Source organism: Danio rerio, chromosome 8, assembly GCF_052040795.2.
Source record: "Danio rerio strain M-AB ecotype USA chromosome 8, GRCz13ab, whole genome shotgun sequence".
NCBI lineage: Eukaryota > Metazoa > Chordata > Actinopteri > Cypriniformes > Danionidae > Danio > Danio rerio.
This window is the reverse complement of record NC_141028.1, coordinates 28,963,501-28,983,176: the sequence shown is the minus strand read 5'-3', so window position 1 is coordinate 28,983,176 and position 19,676 is coordinate 28,963,501. Positions and strand designations below refer to the sequence as shown.

The 19,676-nt window shown below is 36.6% G+C and overlaps 1 protein-coding gene and 2 long non-coding RNA genes across 8 annotated transcripts in view; 2 read left to right on the top strand and 1 right to left on the bottom strand.

Moving 5' to 3' along the window:
• Positions 1-6,645: 6,645 nt before the first annotated feature.
• On the bottom strand, positions 6,646-14,433 carry LOC147835598 (uncharacterized). Its single transcript, XR_015497977.1, has 3 exons — positions 11,094-14,433; positions 7,840-10,040; positions 6,646-7,301 (listed from the first exon to the last, which is right to left on the bottom strand). It is a non-coding gene; the product is annotated as an uncharacterized LOC147835598 (long non-coding RNA).
• Positions 6,751-19,676, top strand: part of slc16a1b (solute carrier family 16 member 1b) — a 41,403-nt gene continuing 28,477 nt past the window's right edge. For 5 of the 6 annotated variants that reach the window (XR_015496891.1, XR_015496894.1, XR_015496892.1 and 2 more), the window contains exon 1: positions 6,751-6,868. The gene's annotated coding sequence lies outside the window, so the exon portion shown is untranslated. 6 annotated transcript variants of the gene reach the window in all.
• Positions 18,304-19,676, top strand: part of LOC147842651 (uncharacterized) — a 464,331-nt gene continuing 462,958 nt past the window's right edge. The window contains exon 1 of the long non-coding RNA XR_015497983.1: positions 18,304-19,387. This is a non-coding gene — a long non-coding RNA (uncharacterized LOC147842651). The remainder of the gene's footprint in view (positions 19,388-19,676) is intronic.

Below are 19,676 nucleotides of genomic sequence, written 5' to 3'. Positions count from 1 at the left end.
GTAAATGCATAATCTAACACAACCTTTAAAGTGATACCTTAAAAACATACCACGTTCTATAATGTTTCTTAAGAAAACAAAATAAAATCACATGAAAATCAATCACTTATACAAGCAGAGTTAAACAGGCTGTTTTATGAATTTTGCTGCATGTTTGTCATTTAACAAATTCTGGAAATGATGCTTTGGTCAGCAGAAGGGATATTAGAACATGCTAATGCAAGTTTAACCATCCCAAATTAAACTGGAGAGTCATCCACCTTTTTAATGGCTGTAGCTGTTTCCAGTGCTAATCATATTATTCTGTTCTCTGCTGATTTAAATATTTAGCTTGTACACGTAAAAATAGGCTTCTGTGGATCATTAATAGCATAGAAACATGAGAAGATAGAGCAGGATAGATGTTTTGAAAGGGGCTTGCGAATAATAGTAGTAGAAAAGAGGCCTGTGGGCTAGTTTGCTTGTGTTGTGGGATTATGGGTTAAAGTTCCCATATCTGATCTGTTCAAACAGAGACGGGTCATTCAGCATCTGCAGTAGTGAAAAAAATTACAGATAAGGGAGAGAATTTGTGCAGAAACACTGATTTGTGTTTTGGAAAAAATATAAGATAAAAAATGTTAAATTCCTAAAATCAAAATAAAGGAATAAGTCAATATAATAATTTTACTGAGCTCCAAGACAACACTAGATATACTGACTTCATTTTATTTAAATTCTTTATTTATTTCCTGGATTTTACATGGTAATATTGACAGGACAAGTAAATATGCCTACACTTTAAAGCTGCTATGTGTATTAGCTAAATATTACTAAACTGGAAAAAACTGTTTATTAAAACTTGATTTTTCCCCCCAAAATATTCATTTAAAAAATTGTTAAAACTTCAAAAGATTTTCTGTTGTCAACATTCAAGATTTCTTGCTCCTCTGTTCTTCCAGTCTCTTTCACATATGACTGACAGGGATTTTCTAGACACTTTTATATCAGGCTTAAATTAGGACTCTGGACTGACCATTTCACTGTTTCATCATTTTCAGCTTAAAGGGCCATGAAACCCCCTCGTTTCAACAGGGTGTTTTCACACCTCTACTTTGGAAAAAGTCAGAAAAGTGGGCGTGTCCAGCTCTGTTTAGGGGGAGTGTCGGAGGAAGAAAAGTGGGATGTGTGGGAGTGTCTATTTGGGCACGCGCAAGTTTCAGAGTCAAAGTACACACACAAACACACAGGAGAAAGTGATGGTGTTTAACCTACATGGACATGTGTAGTCGAATTATTTGCCAAATTATTAAATGTTGGACTTTAACTGCAGTTTGGCTCTTTCATTCAGGGAATTCATTTATGCCCCTCGCGACAAACGAGATATTTGATTCGAGGAACTGCTCTAAGCGTGTATTTTTCATGCAATGTTTGATACTGCACGGCGAATGAGAGAAAAAAAACCTCCGCATTTCCCGGAAACTTAGATGCACACGACAGGTAGCGTCAGAAAGTCGCGTGTGTTATTCCGGTCACAAAATGCTGTAAAAACCCTACACGAGGTTAAAGTTGTGGTGCTAACATGTTTACACTCGGTGCAATAGTTTGTTCGATACGAACAAACTGAATAAACAAAGAGCACTGCTCGCTCACTTACCAAATCTGTAGAGACAGGACAATCACCAGCAACTAGAGCCGCGTCTTTATGAAGAGAATACTACAAGCGAATCTGGATCTCAGCGTTTGCAGATGAGAACAGCTCTCAGGTAAACAATGTTCCTCCTTAGACACTCAAGTTATTGTTGTCGAGCGTCGCGTACACTGTTAATCCACACGTGACTCCAGATGAGCTCTCACAGAGAGAAAATGAAAACGAAACTTAACTGTAGCAAACTATAAAAGCAACACTTCACACTTGTTTTGCCAATACAACGTGGTGTGTCTGTCGTGACAGTAATGAATATTAATTGAAGTTGCACAATAGAGCGCGCTGATTGGTGTGAACCAAGCCTTACTCATGCATTAATGCATCACACTGTAAGACGTAATAAGACACTCTGGCACAGACGCCCAGTCTGCACGCTGGAATACAACGCTATTATGTCATGGCCGTGACGCAGCTTCAAAAATTCGTTTCAAACCGGAAGTACGAATTTGCTTGAAATAACGCAAAAACAACCAATTTACACTTTTTTGTGAAATATAGGTGTCCTAATAGTGTTTTTAGCAGTGTGGGACACATATACAACTGTCAACAGCTCAAAAAATGTGTTTTGGTGTTTCGTGACCCTTTAAGGAACTGCTTCGACTAATTTAGCTGTTAATGTATGGGGCTTATTTTCCTGGAAATTGCTCACTGATTGGGCAATGAACAAAGAAAAGGAAAAAGCAGCCAAAAGCTGCCAAAGCAGCTTCTGCTAAATATTTGCATTTACATTACTAGGTTTCTATATAAGAGGCTAAACTCCTGCTGGAGAAAACATCGCCCAACCATAACACTTCTTCCGACACCTTTTACTAACTTCTCACACTATAGGTTCATCCAGTTTTTATCCAGTTTGTTGATAAACATGTTTTCCATCAGACCTAAAAACTTTAAACTTGCTTTCAACACTAAAGTGAACTTTGGACAAGTTATTTGTCCACAACCTGCTCTCAGGGGATTTTAGGCATTTTTGAAACTTGCAAAACTGTGTGAAAACTGGAAAACTGGTTGCCCAATTTGATAGGGTTTGTCAAATAATTACCAAATTTACCAGCAGGTGCAGATTAACACCAATGGGAGGGTCTGAAGTTGTGGTTTAATAATAATTGTTGTTCTTTTAAAAAAGATTTGATCTTTGCTGTGCATTGGGAGAAAACCAAATTACCAAACACCTATAAACCTATGGAAATCACTGGAACAATTTGCCAGAACAACATTATGTGAATTTACCTTTATTTACCTTTGCCAGATGTGTAAACAAAAGGTTTTCACTGTTCTGTTGGACATTTTTGTTCTGACTCTCAACAGCATCCCTTTCAATCTTCAAATAACTAACATTCACCCAGATTAATTGGTGATTTAGACAGAAACAAGACAATGCATGGAGTCAAATAAGGGGACACATTGTAGCATTCCTGTAGTAGATGAAATCTAAGCTTTTAACGATGGCACTGAAAGGTTTGTTTACCTATGATAAAGCTGTGCCCATGAACTTTGAACCCTGGAAGATGATGATGAAAGCAGGATATAGTATCTGTTTAGAAAAGCGAGAGTGCAAGAATCGTATATGTATATACATCGAATGCTATTATTGAACTACAGTTGTAAGGGTGGTATTGGTAGTCGTTTCACCTTTGATTCGAACTGATATAGTGCATAGACCATGTTAGCTATAATGTTTTTATATTTTCAATGTCAGCAGTGCATGATCAGTTATCTGACAGATTCCACTTGATGTATTGATGTCCACACCTGTTTAAAGTTAAAATGCTTGACTAGGGAGTTTCCTGGGGTTTTTCCATCACTCCTGTCGCATTTTTCAGAAGCTCAAAAATTTAATGAAAATATAGATTGTCAACAAACACTCGCAGCTTAATGTTGTTAGGTCAAATGCTCTCTTTAAGAATGTTTTATGAAAACTGATCTCAGGGTGTGATATACGGGAACACGTCAGGAGACTTCTATGGACATATAGATTCCTGTAACAAATCTTGACCCTTACTGTTTAACATATATAAACTAAAGTCACACCCATTACACAAAGGCGACTTTTGTAAACTGCAGGACTGTGGAATGTTTACACAAATGTTCACAAAGCACATTTTGGATATTTGTGGCAGGAACTAATTCAGTTCCTGCCCGACTTGAACTCTAAACTAGACCGTAATGCGCAAAGTAATTTGGAGTAACTGGATTTGTTGTCACAAGTGATTAATGTGTTTTCTTGTTTATATATGTTGATTCTGCAAAGAGCTTCATTGGTCAAAGACTCTGTGGTCACAATCTGTGTTTGCATGTTTGTGTACTCTTGAAATATTCGTGAAGCAGAACAAGTGGTTTGCAAGACTTATTTCAACATTCCTCTTTCGTCTCAATGTTCTTTCATATGTCAGTCTCTGATTGAGTATGAATGAATTTGCTCTCATTACTGCTGTGACGAAGCTCATGCTTATTAACAAAAGACACTAATTAATCTCTGCTGGTACAGCAGAGCAATTTCACATGCAGTCAACTGGAAATGAAAGAAAGGGAGACAGCAGAATATTGGGGAACACAAAGAAGCTCTTGGATATTCAATCTATCCTAACATCCCTCCAACATTAGGTTATCAAGGAATGGATGTACTAAGATATTGTATTTAACTTAAAATACAATTCAAAAGGCACCTATTTTCGTAATTTTTCAAGATCTAGATGAACCATTTGAGTCTCCAGAAGGTGTTTGTGAAGTTTCAGCTTTAAAACCTATTAAATTACATTTTATACCTTTCAGAAGATTTTTTTTTTTGCTCTGAACACAATAGCTGTTTTTGTTGCCTGTGCCTTTAATGCTAGTTCTCCCCACCCACTGTTCCCATGTGCCTATCAGAGTGTGCCTCAAACTCCACCTCGGCTGCATCAGATAAACAACACAGTGACAGACATGATGGAAGCAGATCTCATGTAACGTTTGTGAGAAATACTACAGTAAGAACTTTCCCAATGATTATTTTATGTATTTGTTGTGGATTTAATGAGTCGATGAGAATTATGAATCACACACAATGCCAATACAAAGTTCATGCACACAGACTCAAACACACAAAGCGCATGGATGTTAATATCATCGGCTGTATGGATATTAGTTATGCTAATGTACAAATGTCCACAAATCAGGATTGAAGAATCTTCTTTTATAATTGTACTGGCATGTCTTGTATTGACATGGATGTCAATCAATTTGGGGGAGGAAACCTACATCACAGCAGGCCTCAAAATGGGAGGCATCTGGGTTTCACCAGCTAATTGTAAGTTCCTTCTTAAACTGGAATGTAAAGTCCACTCTAGGGGCTTAATAACTAGCTAGTAACTAGCTGTAACTAAATTTGGACTCACTACGGTTGCACATGTTCAGAAAACCTTAGTTAGTAGGTTAAAGCCTTTAAATCATTAAACTTTTTTTAAAATTTGCCAACTAATGCATCTATATATCTGTCCTATAAAATGAAATTATAAATCACATTTTAATAGCACATTAAATTACAGACATAATAACAGACGACAAAAATATTTAGTAGTGCATAAGTAGGTTGTAACGTAGAATACCTTTAAGTCACAACTAGGCTACATTTTACCTTATGCACTGCTGGTGCAACCAACCAGCCTAGGGAACAGGAAATAAAAAAACAAAAGAGAGACTTATTGGCTGCGTCCGAAACAGCATACTGGAGTGCGCATCCCATGCACGCTGTGCTATGATCCCATGATGCCTCGCAAGCGAATTCATGAATAGGAGTAAAGCGACGTGATTGACGCAGGTAGGTTACGTGACCATGACAAAATGGCGGATGTAGTACGTCCTAACTCCATTCATGCTTTTTCGACTCATACTGTATAGAACGTACTTTTCTAAAGGCTGAGTAGTTTGTTTAAATTCAAATGCAGTACCTACTGAGTAGTAGGCGGTTTCGGACGCAGCCAATGTCTTTATATTACCCCAATATGACTGTGGACACACTATACCTACACACTGTTCTGTCAAAACAACTTACAAAAGATGATTTTCATCAACGGTGCCCTTTAAGGTTGTGGTCACATTAATGGTTCTATCGGCTTGTTTGGTCCACTCCATACTGAAAAAGAAAGTGAAACACCTGGCCCTGGTTTCACTTACAGTGTTCACATTGCCAGTTGTAAAACAAACCAAACTTACTTTATAATCCAAACTGTAGTGTGTACTGGGCTAAAAAGTTGTTGGTTTTACATACATTTGATTGAATCTATCAAATGAGAGCTCATGAAATGCTTAAAAAGTGTGTAAAAAAATCGAAACAGTGGCTGAAATTCCTTAATCCATTCCCATAAACAAAAAGGTATGGTCCTGTATAATACAGATTGTTTGATGTTCCCATTTTAAGTTAATTTAAAAGTAGAGGGGCACTGCTAAGCGGGGGTAAATACCCCCCCCCCCCCACCCCAAGAGATCTGCTTTATTAGTAATACAAATCCTCGCAAGGGGCCCAAACTCCTCAAATATATACTTTTTTATATAGGGTATTCCTCTTTTAAGCTATGTCTGCTTGTTTGGTATGCACCAGGATTGCAGCATTTACAACAAATAAACTAAACACAAAAGTTGTTTAATTAATCTGCCAATTTGTACTTATCTTAAGGTCCAAGCTTGAGTTAAAGTAATAGAGGTAACTAACAAAGTATCCACAAATAAATGCACTTAAGTATTTTCCATAGTGTATGTCATACTTTAACAATGTTTAAATATTTTAGGCTACTCAAAATCAATACCAAACCATCTTTAACTCGTTAAAGACAATTAAAAGTTCCTTATAACTTTACTAAATCATGCCTTTCCACGTTATCATTAAATCATATTATAAGTAATAAATAGCTTCAGCTTCAAAGGGTCCCGGTGAGATTATAACATCACGGTCAAAGTTATAACTCCTAAATGTCCTTGTAACTGGAGAGACTATGAGAGTATTGCAACACATACCGCTCATAGGCGCTGCGAGGCGGTTGTGCGCATGCGCCTCGGTTTCTATCACACGACGGATGGGAAGCTCACGCCACGCAGACTCACAAATTTACGGAGCCATTCAGAGCTCTCCATGCTGCTCGGTGAAGCGGGATCCCAGGTCGCAAACGTGTAGCACATTCTTACAACCGGGCTGGTGAATGAAACTCTCAGGTATGTGTTTCACAGAAGTGTTTACAGACCTCTGATTTGGATCGCATGGTCCTGCTGGAGAGAGTAGGGGTCCATTTAACTGTGCATCTCGGTTTTTTTTTAGGAACACAATGAATTAACCTGAACTCTGGAGGGTACAAGCACACTTTCTTTGTGGTCGTTTCACTGTTTCGGGTTAGCTACATCATTCGTGATGTCGCACTACGCGCATACCTAAAGATAGACACATTATGGTCGTTTAAGAAATAACTTACTGCTGTTTGAAAAGTTAGTTTGTGATACCCCAGTTCATTGTATTAGAGAAAGAAGTTGGTGGCCATTGTCACGTTGTTCGCTTTTGACCCCTTTGGTGTCTGTAGTTACGCGCGGTCACGTGCGCAAATAAGGGAGATGATTTTGGGAGAAGTGAAATTGTAAACAACGAAAACACAAGCTGCGTCCCAAATGGCACACTATACACTATGCACTCATGCACTATGTACTTATGCACTTACACACTCAACAGGAAAGTATATGTATGTAGTGTTGTCCCAAATGGCACACTTATGTTTTTTTACTAAGCGTAAATTCAAACCGTTTCCCTGATGACGTTTGACGGTTGCCAAATCATTGAAATAAATGACCATACTATCAAATGAAACCTGCCGTGAATATTGCCGCATTCACCATCGGGAGGCGCTATAATCATTCTCGTAGGAGAATTTTGCTTTAACCATCCAAAATAAATAAAGTTATTCAACATGTGCGTCCGATAGCTCCGCCCTTTCCGCTACGTAAGCAAACCTGCGGTCGTTGAGTGCGTGAAGTGTCCATCATTACACACTTCATTTTAGCGGCTGAATGAGTGCATCATCCGGGTAATTGAAGTGCTCTTATTATTTTTAGTGTTTTCAGTGTGAACGCACTACTTACACTATTTATACTACAAAATGGCGTAGAATAGTGCATAAGTATGCGATTTGGGACGCAGCTTATGTCTATTGAGGTTCTCCTGTATGGATTCTTTTATATTTTGGTGGATATTTGAAACACATTCACTCCTTAATAAGATGTGTGTGATGCTCGCATATCCATCTAGGTAATCACGCGCAATTTTTAAAATACATGCTCCCTAAAATGATTGTAAGACATCGTGTTCATTATTTTGGCCAGTTGTTAAGTATATTTCTTCTAAACCGTGTAACATACACTCAGTGAGTTTTAGGAAAATATGTTTGCTTTTGTCTAAATTGCAATTGTTTTAATTCCTGACATGAAACCAAAACTTGAATATACAGCTGAAGGTTCAGAGCCAACTCTGCTTTATTTGTCTATGTGGATCCACATTGCGAATAAAAAACTGCATGAAGCCTTTCATTATCTTGTTCTTTGTCTGAGGCGAGAACGTGATATTAAGTTTATCAGATTTTTATTGCGGGTTAAAGTTTCAACATCTTCGTTGCATCAGAAGCTTATTGGTGTCCTCAGTGACGTGAACTAATATTAAAAGGTTAACCATAGCTGACAAAGTCACCTTAGATTAAATCAAACCGATCCCTACTCAACGCATGGAGAACAACAATGGTTGGTAGAGAGATGTCAGTGAGGTCAGACTGAATTATAAGGGTACAATTGGTGACATGCTGGACTGCGAGTGGTACAAAATGCAGGTATTTGCATGGCAGGAACTTGATATATCTTTATTGTGCCTTTATGAAAAGTGAATTGAGGCACAAGTTGCACACCAGTTACCAAAATCCTCTGTTTAACTGTTCAATTTTTTTCAAAGAGCAACTTCTACCTGATATCAGCAGTAGATGCCGTCTTTTGCAATTCTTCATTCAACTTTGGCCTTCATTGAGACTGTGACGATACACTTGCATCACAAAGACTGTGTCTGTGATGTTTGCTTAAAAGTCCCTTTGACAGAGTTGTTTTTGTGTTCTTTGATATGTAGTTGACTGACGTAAGTTTCAGTGGTCAAGTCTGATTTGTAATTGATCAATGTTAATTGATCAATGTTCACACACAGGTTGTGGAAGGGGGTAAAGCAGTTCAGTGTTTCAAAAGGTCACAAGACCAATAAAAAGCTCACAATTGAATTGATATGTGCAAGATGCCAAACTTTCTCCGTCTAGCTCACAGTTATGAATATTATTTTTCTTTACAGGTATTGTTTAGCGATGCTAGGAGCTACGACCAACCACAGACTAACAGTAGTGTCAGTCTGGTAATTTGCAGGTATATGAATGGTTTCACTGTGTGTGTGTGTTATGCCCATGTATGAGGTGGCAAGAAAGGTCATTCTATTGTTGGCAAGTTCTGAATGTCACAAACTCACTGTTGCGCGTCAGAGATTTTAATTGCGTCCACTCTTTGAGTGCGCAGAGTCACTGGATGTGACATTGAATCTTGACAGCGCTATTGAGAATATTGTCTAACATTTTAGGCTGAGGTTTGATGAAGGATGAAATAAAAATGCTATAGTTGGGAAGGAAGATGGCAGCTTGAAGACATGACTATGCTCATTATACTGTGGGTGAGAAGTCATGTTTGATAAAGCAAGGTAATTTAAATAAGAATCTGACAAAGGGAGGTGTGTATGGCTTGGTGCCAGTTCGTCTGGCATTTCAACAGTTCTATTGTTGACAACTGTTTATTCTGTTGTGATAAAGACCTGCCAATGTCTTTGATGGGGGACATGAAAACCCCTAATGTATTTTAAAGACGTTAAGATGTATATGTTACACATTGCTGAAAACAGTACTATGAGCTGTAAGTTTTATCAGCATGTGGAAATTTGTTTTTTTTGTTTCTTTGCAGTTGTACATTTTTCTTCAAACGGCTTTAAAATTAATAATTTTTAAATGTTTATGTAGGTCTTTACATTGAAAGGAAACTTTCAACACTTTGATTTCTTTACTAGTTGGAGTAAGCCTCATATCCAACTCCCTTGCAAACTTTTTATTTGTTTGCAAGTGATATAACTGCTTTTATCAGCGAGGAGTAGGGCTGCGTGATATTGGAAAAACATGACTTGGCGATGTTTTGTTTTGCCGCAATATAAATTAAATTTCAGTAGCTTTGTTTGGAAAGATCTCGTTCAGTTAGATCAGCTGGGGTGATCAAGTCTCTTATCTGCACAGTGCCTCTGCACAAAAAAGCTAATAAAAAACACGCCTGTGTAATACGACTAGGGTTGTAACAATATACCGGTATGGCGGTTTACCACGATTTGAACGTGCACGATTATCATACCATGAACAATTGCATATCAACGGTTTTAACCCTTAAAGACCGAGACAGCCGCCCGCGGCTAAAAATAAGTATTGCTCTTAAATGTTTAATAACTTTTGATCCGCTGATCCGATTCATACAATTCAAAGATTGGCATAAAGAAGAGAATCTCAGCTTTCCAGTGCTGTATCACATAACGCGGACTTTTAGAGGCTCCGGAATCAGTGCGGTTACGTCATCAACATTTGACAACGCTGATTTGACAAAGAAACGCTCGTCACTGTGTCTCCGGACAAATCAGACATGATACATTGATGCATTGTCCCTCCTCCATGCCCAGATTGGTTCAAACTCGCTATATCACAACCAATAAGCATAGGTTTCGCTTTTGTTTGTGGACTAAGCTTTTTGAACAACACGGAATGAGAGAAAGGCATACATTTATGCGCGGCTAAATAAAACGCAAAAAAAAAGTTTTGCATGAAATAATTCTCATACTAAGTACTTTTGCATGCACAGCAGCACAGAAACATGACAAAACAGTGACACAGCAAAGACGAACTGCTGCTCTTGCTGTTTTCAAAAGACGCAAATGAAGATGCAGCTGTTTGTCTGCATTGCAGACAACCATATCCATAGACAACCATATCCATGCTGGCACATAAAACCTAAGGATGTTCCATATTGAATCTAGTTTCGTTATGTAACTATTTATAGTATAGTAAATATTTATATCTATTTTTTACTGAGGATTTGCACCATGTTTATTTGGACTTTATTTGGACTTCGACACATTATTTATTATTTTCTTATTTTTATTTGTTCATTGTAAGTGGTGTTGCTTATAGTAACTAAAAATATATTATTTGGAAAAAGTCAAATTTGCTTCACTGTTCTATTATTTTGTAACATTTGTAACATACCGTATACCGCGAAACCGTCAAACCGTGGTATTGTTTTAGACGATTATCATACCGTGAAAAATTCATACCGTTACAACCCTAAATACGACAAAGGATAAAAGTAATATAAACAGTGCTTTATGGTTTTCTGGCGAGTAAATATAGAAATTGAACAATCAAACATAAATTAACGTGTTAAACATTGTATAAACTATTTTAATCAATAATATCATTATCCAATCCTGCGGCGTGACTATTGCAGATATATAAGTGATATCAATGGTGCTCAAACAATCAATTCTTCAGCCCTAGTGCAGAGCGACATACGTTTTATTGCTTCCTCACACAAAACTGGCTCACGTACACTGTAAAAAATGCAGGGTTTCACACAATTCATTCATATTGTCCCAACACAAATCGATTAAGTTAACTTAACACTTTTAACACCCTAATTTATGTGCATTGAACAAAACTATTAAGTTGTCCCAATGTAATCTCTCAAATTGTGTTGTCTCAGCTCTTTTTAAATAAGTAGTTTGAGCAATTTAAAAAAAAAATTAGTGTATGGGGAAAATATGGACCAGTTTTCTAATAGTTGAGAAATTTTGCTTTGAAGCGTAAAATGTTGAGTGTATATTGTCAATGTATTTTTCATCTTTGGGTAGATTATTTCTTTGACTATCAATAGAATGGAACTCTCTTGCAGCCTCTTTTCACATGTGAACATTTAATGTTAGACAGATGTTTTCTCATTAGGAGGCAGCCATGGTATAGCAGTCAAACCAATGAACGATGGGGGAGTATTTAAGCCCACCTCCCGGGCCTCAAGTGGTGTTATTTTGTTTGTGAAAGAGCCTCTGAATTTGCTTACAATGGTCATTCTTCTTGTATTACCATTATGTGCTACTTGTTTCATGACTTGGCTAATAATTGTCCAGGGTCATAAGAACTTTTTTTTTTTCTTCTTCTAGGAATAAGTAAATTGTGGGCCACTTTTAGATTTCCATGAGATGTTCTTATAAGGAATCAACAGTTTCTAGAGGCAAATATCCTGGTTTGAATGTTTGTGTGCATTTTAGTCTAGTGTATGGTTTAGTTATGGAGCATTGATAATTGCCTTTAGAGATTTGATCTGAATTTCAACTTGGTGAACTGTAAAAGTTGTCGTTTACACAATTTTTAAAAATCCATGACAGCAAGGCTTTGCAAACAGAACAGTCAGGTCTCTGACTAAAGGCCACAATCTATTCAGCAAAAATGAATTGATTTCATAAGTGATTCACTTGGTTCTCATCACACAGATTTTGGGTGTGTCCAGTAGTTTTTTAAAAACAGGAAATGGTGAGGATTTTATCAAATGTTGCAAAAAAGAAATCTTTTTTTTTTTTTTTACTTATTTCATTGCGTTTTATTGGATTACCAGAACATTATTTGTAAATGTGCCGGATAGTTTTATGCAATTATAAAAAAAAAAACAATTAAATGACAAATAATAAAGCTCAGATTTTTAGGATTCAAAGTAAACATAAAAACACAATAAAAAGTGTCTTTTAAAGGCAGACTATAATTGGTTTGTTCAGGAATCGGTTCTTTCATGAGGCCATCAAGGAAAGGATGTTTTATATGATAAAAAGTCTGTTTAAAACAATAATTAAATGGCTTCAGATGACTTATAATTGTTATAAGTCATCTGTTATAAGATGCATATATTGTTTGTTTTTATGATGACGATGATGATGATATTGTAGGCTATTTGTTTCTTAATATATGAGCTGACATTATAAATCATCACACACTTTGTAAAAAAAAATGCTTGAATTGAACTATCCAAAAGTGTTTACTTTGTATAAGAAAGAAGTTACTTGACTGTATGATAGAAACTATTTAACAAAACGTAATCCTGTATTTAAAATTGATTAGAAAAAGAACAATTAGAAATGGTATGGCAGATTAAACAAAATAAAACATGACTGTTTTAACTGAGGTCTTAAATTTAAGCAGTCTGACATCTCTTGACTGCAAACCAGTTCACAGCTGCCATAAGAGCCCTCAGCCTGAGGGGATACAGTATGATGCAGTGTGCTCTATTTTACCTTTTATGTCCTTTGTGATGGATAAATTATGTTTTGCAGACTGTGAGTCGTTGCATGACTCATGATCGGACTGCCCAGAGTTAAGACAATGTGCAATCATTATTTTGCTTTTTAAGGTGCAAACTGTACTCCACTGTCTAAATGTAATACATTTTTACAAAGCGGCTGGTGTTAAGTAAATAGTTTTGCTCATGTCTGCTGAGTAAAACTAAAGTAAATGATCTTATCTTTCCAATAAACACAATAGAGCCATGACAGTTGGCACATTTCGATTCAAGGAAGTGAGCATTTCCTGAAACGTCTTGATCTGGGAAACGAAGATGTTTTAATACTTAGTTAAGAGGAAATGTGCATCCATAAAATACATCCGTATACCTTGGTTTAGGTTAAAGACTTGTCAAAATTCTTTCAGAAGCAGCGAGGGACATACTCAACTGTATGCAAATTTATAAGCTACGCAATTACACTACACTGACCATCATATTTCTACAAATCTGTAATAAAGGACATCGTAGAAAAGCTTGTGTGCAATATTAATAAAAAAATTAATGATACTTCTTTCTAATATTGTTTTTATGCTGAGGCCTGAGTAATTAATGGCAGGATTTTGGCAGACCTACCCTTTTAATGAGCGAGTTATTGAATCATTAATTCAAAACTGCAAGTAAAAAATGGTACTCTTGCATATGTGATATGATTTAACTGTACACGGACACTAGCTTTACTGCACTGTTTAAACATTCCATAGCAGGAAAATACATCCAGAGTTTACAGATGTTTTGATGAAAGTTGATTTAAAGTTTTGCTTAGATTCTCTAAGGCCATTTGTTAAATTCTTGGGATTTTTTTTTATTCTTTCAAGCATCTCAAAATGCACTTGAATGTCTGGCTTATAAATAAATGAACAAAATGGGTTTATTATTGGGGATCTTTTATAGTGTGATGACAGGACAGATGTTCACCGAAGGGGCCAGGTCTACAGCTTCTGGGTATATTTGGTGTTTATGATCATTTCCCAGGTGGTTAATGAGGATGTAGAAGTACTAAAAAAAAAAAAAAAGTCAATAACATTAATGAACTAGGGATGAGCATTCTGGAAATTTTGTGTACTGAAGTACTTGACAGTTGAATTAGTGAACTACTTACTTGACCTCTTAAAATGACCTGTTTTAAAGAACTTTTAGCTTCAGATAGTGGTGTTATTTTTAAGGAAATCAGTGATTGCTATCTATCTTAGATTGCTAAACCAATGTTTCATTTTCTTTTCAATTTTAATTAAAGCTAATATTATATGAAAAGCCTAAAATTATAATCCTATAACTATCTGAAATTTAAATCAACTTAATTGGTTTACAAAAAAATTACTAAAAAATATCACACACGGGCAAATCAAAGATTGAAAAAAGTATGAATAAACACTATAGTAACATAATTATTAGTTTAGGGGTGTGAGCCTTAACTAGTCTCACGGTTCGGTTACAATTATGCCATAGATTCGTTTCAATTCAATATCTCGGTGCATCACGCTGCATTGACGATGCTTTCCGTACATAATTAGATTTTTTTCTTCACAACACAAGAATTTTTTATATAATATATATTTAGTTATTATTTGTAATACAATTTTGTTATTTAATACATGCAGTCAGAACTGTATCTTTAATTTTTACCTGTTCTAAGAAAACACTCTTTTTGAATGTTTTAGAAAAAACTCCAGTGCATACACAGAAGACAACATGAGCATTTATAGCAAATAAACGAATGTAAATATTGTTCAGCTTGCTTTTTGAGCGGAATCAAGTTCTTATACTCCTATGATTGGTAATTGCCTTTACTCGCGTAAAAGAAAGGCCTGTGCTTTGCTTTTAAAATGAAAGCAATATTCACTGATGATTGATGCAGGAAGCACGGCTGTGGTTACAGTCCATATACGCATAATGCATGATTATCACAGGTAATCCATAATAGACACAGTGGAGAAAACTCGCACCACAGGCATGTTTGTGTTTGGATCCACAAGCATCGCTTTAACCGCCGAGAGGAAAGTAAGGTCGTACTCGCACTAGGTACAGTTGCCTAAAACCGGGCCAAAGCACGCTTGTCCAAAACACTCCCGTCTCCCCAGATGGCCCGCACTCACACCACAATCAAGCCAGGGCACGCTTGCATCATCGATGCTGCGCTGTTCAGTGAGTGCTCTCGCTCAGAACAGTGGAGATTTCTTTGGTTATATTGTTTCAGTCATTTGATATGCAGTGACATGCAATATTTCGCCAAACAGTCCTCAGGGATGCGGTGACATGCAGTCAGATATTTCGCCGAACAGATCTGCCACTTTTGGCACTCGTAAACAATCATAAAGCCCTCGTGGTGCAGGAATGAGGAGGTTTGCTGAAGGTGCGCAGCTGTCGTGCAGTGAGGAGTTTGCGTCTTTAATAAACTACGGCAGTTTGCGTTCATTAAACAGTAAGAATGATTTATAAATCCATATGAAACAGTCCCTTAAAAGTCACGTATCGCTTTCAGTTTCGGGCTTTAGCGCGTTTTGCACTCACACTACAAACGTACCGCGCCAAAGCTCAAGTGAACCGTGCTCAGGCCCATCTCTTCCAACCGGGCCAGGGCGGGCCCGATTCAGCGCACTCACACTTCTTAAACGATCCGGAAAACGGGCTTGGGCACGGTTCGGATAGCATAGTGTGAGAAGGCCCTAAGTTACCTCACGAACATTGCAGCAGGTCAAATGTCCAAAGTGAGAGAGAGAGAAGCAGAGATGGAGTTTTACAGCATTTCTCCCTAGTAGTGAAATTGCAGCTCATGCTGTACCTTCTTCTTTGTCAGTGAAAGACTGTCCAGCAAACTCACAAGCAGTGAATTGTGCACAATTATCTGCTTTTTAAGTAGTTGGAGCATTATATTTACTCTCCTCCTTCGCCATAGTATTTTACCACGATATCAAGCATATCGGATAAATGACATCAATAAAGAATAACCTGTTATGATCTATTACTAAACCGATATCGAATTGCCCCATCGGCATTGCGGTGCACTGAAGAAACAATGTATTTTGACAACCCTTATAGTGGTATAAATATTATTACATGTAAAATTATTAGCATAAATGTTATTATTTTTAAAAATTATGATCCAGATTTGCAACGTCAGATTAAATTTGTTTTGTCTTTCTGGTGTATCTGTATTGATATCTGTCACAGTGATGTAAGGCCAATTCAATGCAATTTAATTCACTTTTATTTATATAGGGCTTTTACAATGTAGACTGGGTCAAAGCAGCTTCACATAAAAGATCACAGTAAATTGGAACAGTGTAGTTCAGTTTTTAGTGTTTAAGTTCAGTTCAGTTCAGTGTGGTTTAATAATCATTACTGAGGGTCTAAACACAGGGCATATCCCTCGATGCATAGCTCTACCGATCCCAAACCATGCAAGCTAGAGGCGACAGCGGAGAGGGAAAAAAAATTCACAAGTTGGCAAAAGTGAAGAGTAAAACCTTGAGAGAAACCAGACTCAGTTGGGCACCACCATTTTAATTTCTTCACTGGCCAAACGTCTTGTGCAGAGTCTCAGCGGCAGAGGCTTGAAGCTGGGCCTCAGCAAAGACTTGTCTGTCCTTGGGGCGTCACAGGAATCATTCTCATGCTCTCCACTCCTCCATGACCACTGCAGCAGCTGCTCAGGATACGGCCTGGTCCAAGATATGGAAACCTTGAAATCAACTCCCTATAGACGCGCGTCTACTATAGTGACACTATAGTGGTTGTTTGAGAGCCGCGCGCGAAGTATGAACAGCACTTAGCAGTGAAAATAAAACTGAAAGCTTGCACATCATTTAAATAATCATATTGCATTTTAGAGTTATGCTTGCGACAAGCATTTGAAATGTTTTTTCGTTCATAGTGAACACAGTTGTGCATGAAAATAAATGTTTACAGTGTCAGTATAACTACTCTAGCCTATATAATGTTGATTTTATCAGTAAAAATGGTCTAATAATGTTCTCAATGACAGATTGCAAGCATGGGCCTATATCTCAAACATGATTCAACATCAGAATTATTATAAGTAAAATATATTTATTTATAGAAACCAGTAGACCTACACATAATATTAATATTGTTGTTTTACCATATGTTATTTAACATTTACAGAATCGTAAGAGAATCATGATTTTTATTTTAAGCAAAACAAATCGCGATTCTCATTTTAGCCAGAATCGTGCAGCTCTACTCTTTAGTATGGGAAATTCAGTGATTAGGTTAGCAATGACCACGTCACTTACATAAATACTTTTGAATTTAATTTTTACAGATTAAAGCAGTGTTTTTAGCCCATATATTTTATGTTTTTGTTGTTGGTGAAAATGCCATAAGAAAAATATGGAAACTAATATTTGGTAATTTTTTTCTAATTGTTTATGAGAAGTGGCTTGGTTGACTAATTTTAAAAATAAAAATAAACTACACAGGAAGTGGTAAAGTTGCAGTCCATGATGGACAGATTGATTACACTGGATTAACAAATAATGTTTGAATAAATTCTTCTGATTAGATGACGTATAATAAATATGTAGTTTTGTACATGTACTTTAGCATAATGTTTCTTCATTTAATTAAATTTTTTTTTAAGTTGCATGATTCAATGGACAATTATGGGATTTTCAAAGCTTGGCTGATGATGTCTTTATAGTTGAAACAGAGTAATCATAGTAGATAGGGGTGTAACGATATTAAAACCGAACCGAAATATCGCGATACACCAACCACGATACGTATCGCGAAACTCTCATTTGGTTTTTCAGTTGAGTACAGGAATAGAATTCGTGTCGTAGACAAAGTGCCTACCTGTCTGTCTCAACTGTTTCACGAAACTTACTTGTAAGGAAAAACATTTAAAAAGTGTGGTAATTTCACAATGTGAGGGTGTAAGCAACAAACTGCCAACAAAAGTGATTTAATGTACAAAAGTAAAACCAGAATAATGCCCAAATATACAAAAAAGAGAAATATTTACACTAATAAAATTAATATAACAAAGTAACAAATTCAAACAAAAGTATCAAACAAAAATTTGTTAAACTCGAGCAAGGGGGTGATAGTGAAGACAAACAAAAGAAATCAATATAATAAAACAATTCTATCTCATGAATAACCCCTCTTACCTCGCTAAAACTGATGAAAAGAAAAAAAAGGTCTTCAGCGCCGTGCGCCGCATTCTTCCCTATACTGAATAAAATAAACAAAGATGACCTTCACCTCTTACCTGATGTCTTTAACAATACATTTTCTACGTGTTTGCAAAATGGAAATCGTATGACATTTTCCCTATCCACCTTACACTAAGACTGAACTTGAGGAGATTGAGCAGCTATATTGTCAGAAAGGAGCGCGGAGCTAAAAAATATTATACAAATCAATTGAAATAAAAATGTACAAACCTCACAAAATTTCTTAAAGTGGGCAAAAGTAATGCAAAATAATTTTATCCAAACGAAAGTTAAGCAAAAACAACGAAAATCATAATCATGTCAGAAAAATACACGAAAAACGAGATCAAAGGAAAAAGCGCTCTCTCTCCTGCTCTTCCTGACATGCTTTATACATTCCCGCGCTGTGTCGCCAAATGATGATAGATCGGTCTCCTGACCAATCAGCTGTCAAAAAGGCGGACCTACAGAAATGACCGGCATAGAGGGAGCGGGAGAGAAAGAGATCGGGAGGCAAACATACAGCCGGCTACAACCTTAACATTAGTTTCAGACACAACCGCAATGTATTTTACTGGTGAATATGTCATGAAAAAACACTTTACAAACACATTATATGTATATTTTTCATTAATTTAAACGGAAACCTATCTATCTAAATGAAACCATATAATCAAAAATGAGCGTCCTTGTCAGCACAGCGATCAAGCCTCTCATCGGAGAATGTGGATATTATGGTGTTTTTGAAGAAGATCTTTCACTAGTCTACACTGCAGTTATTTATTTAATTTTAGTTTACTTAGTTAAGATGGCTGCACTAAAGAGAATAGTTTTTTTTTTTGACTAGTCTATATTGGAGGTATTTATTTAATTCTAGTTGTTTACTCGGGTATCCTGACTGTACTAAAAATGCGATGACAAAGTTAATAAAGAAAAAGGTAAGATGTTCTTGTTATTAAGTGAATTGTCTCTTAGCATTGCTGTTAACATGACATCAACCCTAACCCCACAGCAAACAGAAACCGAACCGTACCGAACCGAACCGTGGCTCCAAAACCGTGAACCGAACCGAACCGTGCCTTTTGTGTATCGTTACACCCCTAATAGTAGACATTATATATTTTAAGTTGTACTGATTTTACCCTACTTGTTGTTTTGTATACTGTATAACTAGTAGTAAAGAAGAAGAGGCGATCAGTTCGTGTTCACACATACAACTTGATCTGACATGACTACTGTGATCTGTTATGCAACACTAACATCAGCAAAATGTATTGCTCACATTTCACGATAAACAATATTTAACTTAATATCATGTATATTCATTGTTTACTGCATTTAAAACCAATTATTTTAGCCCTACCTAGTTATAG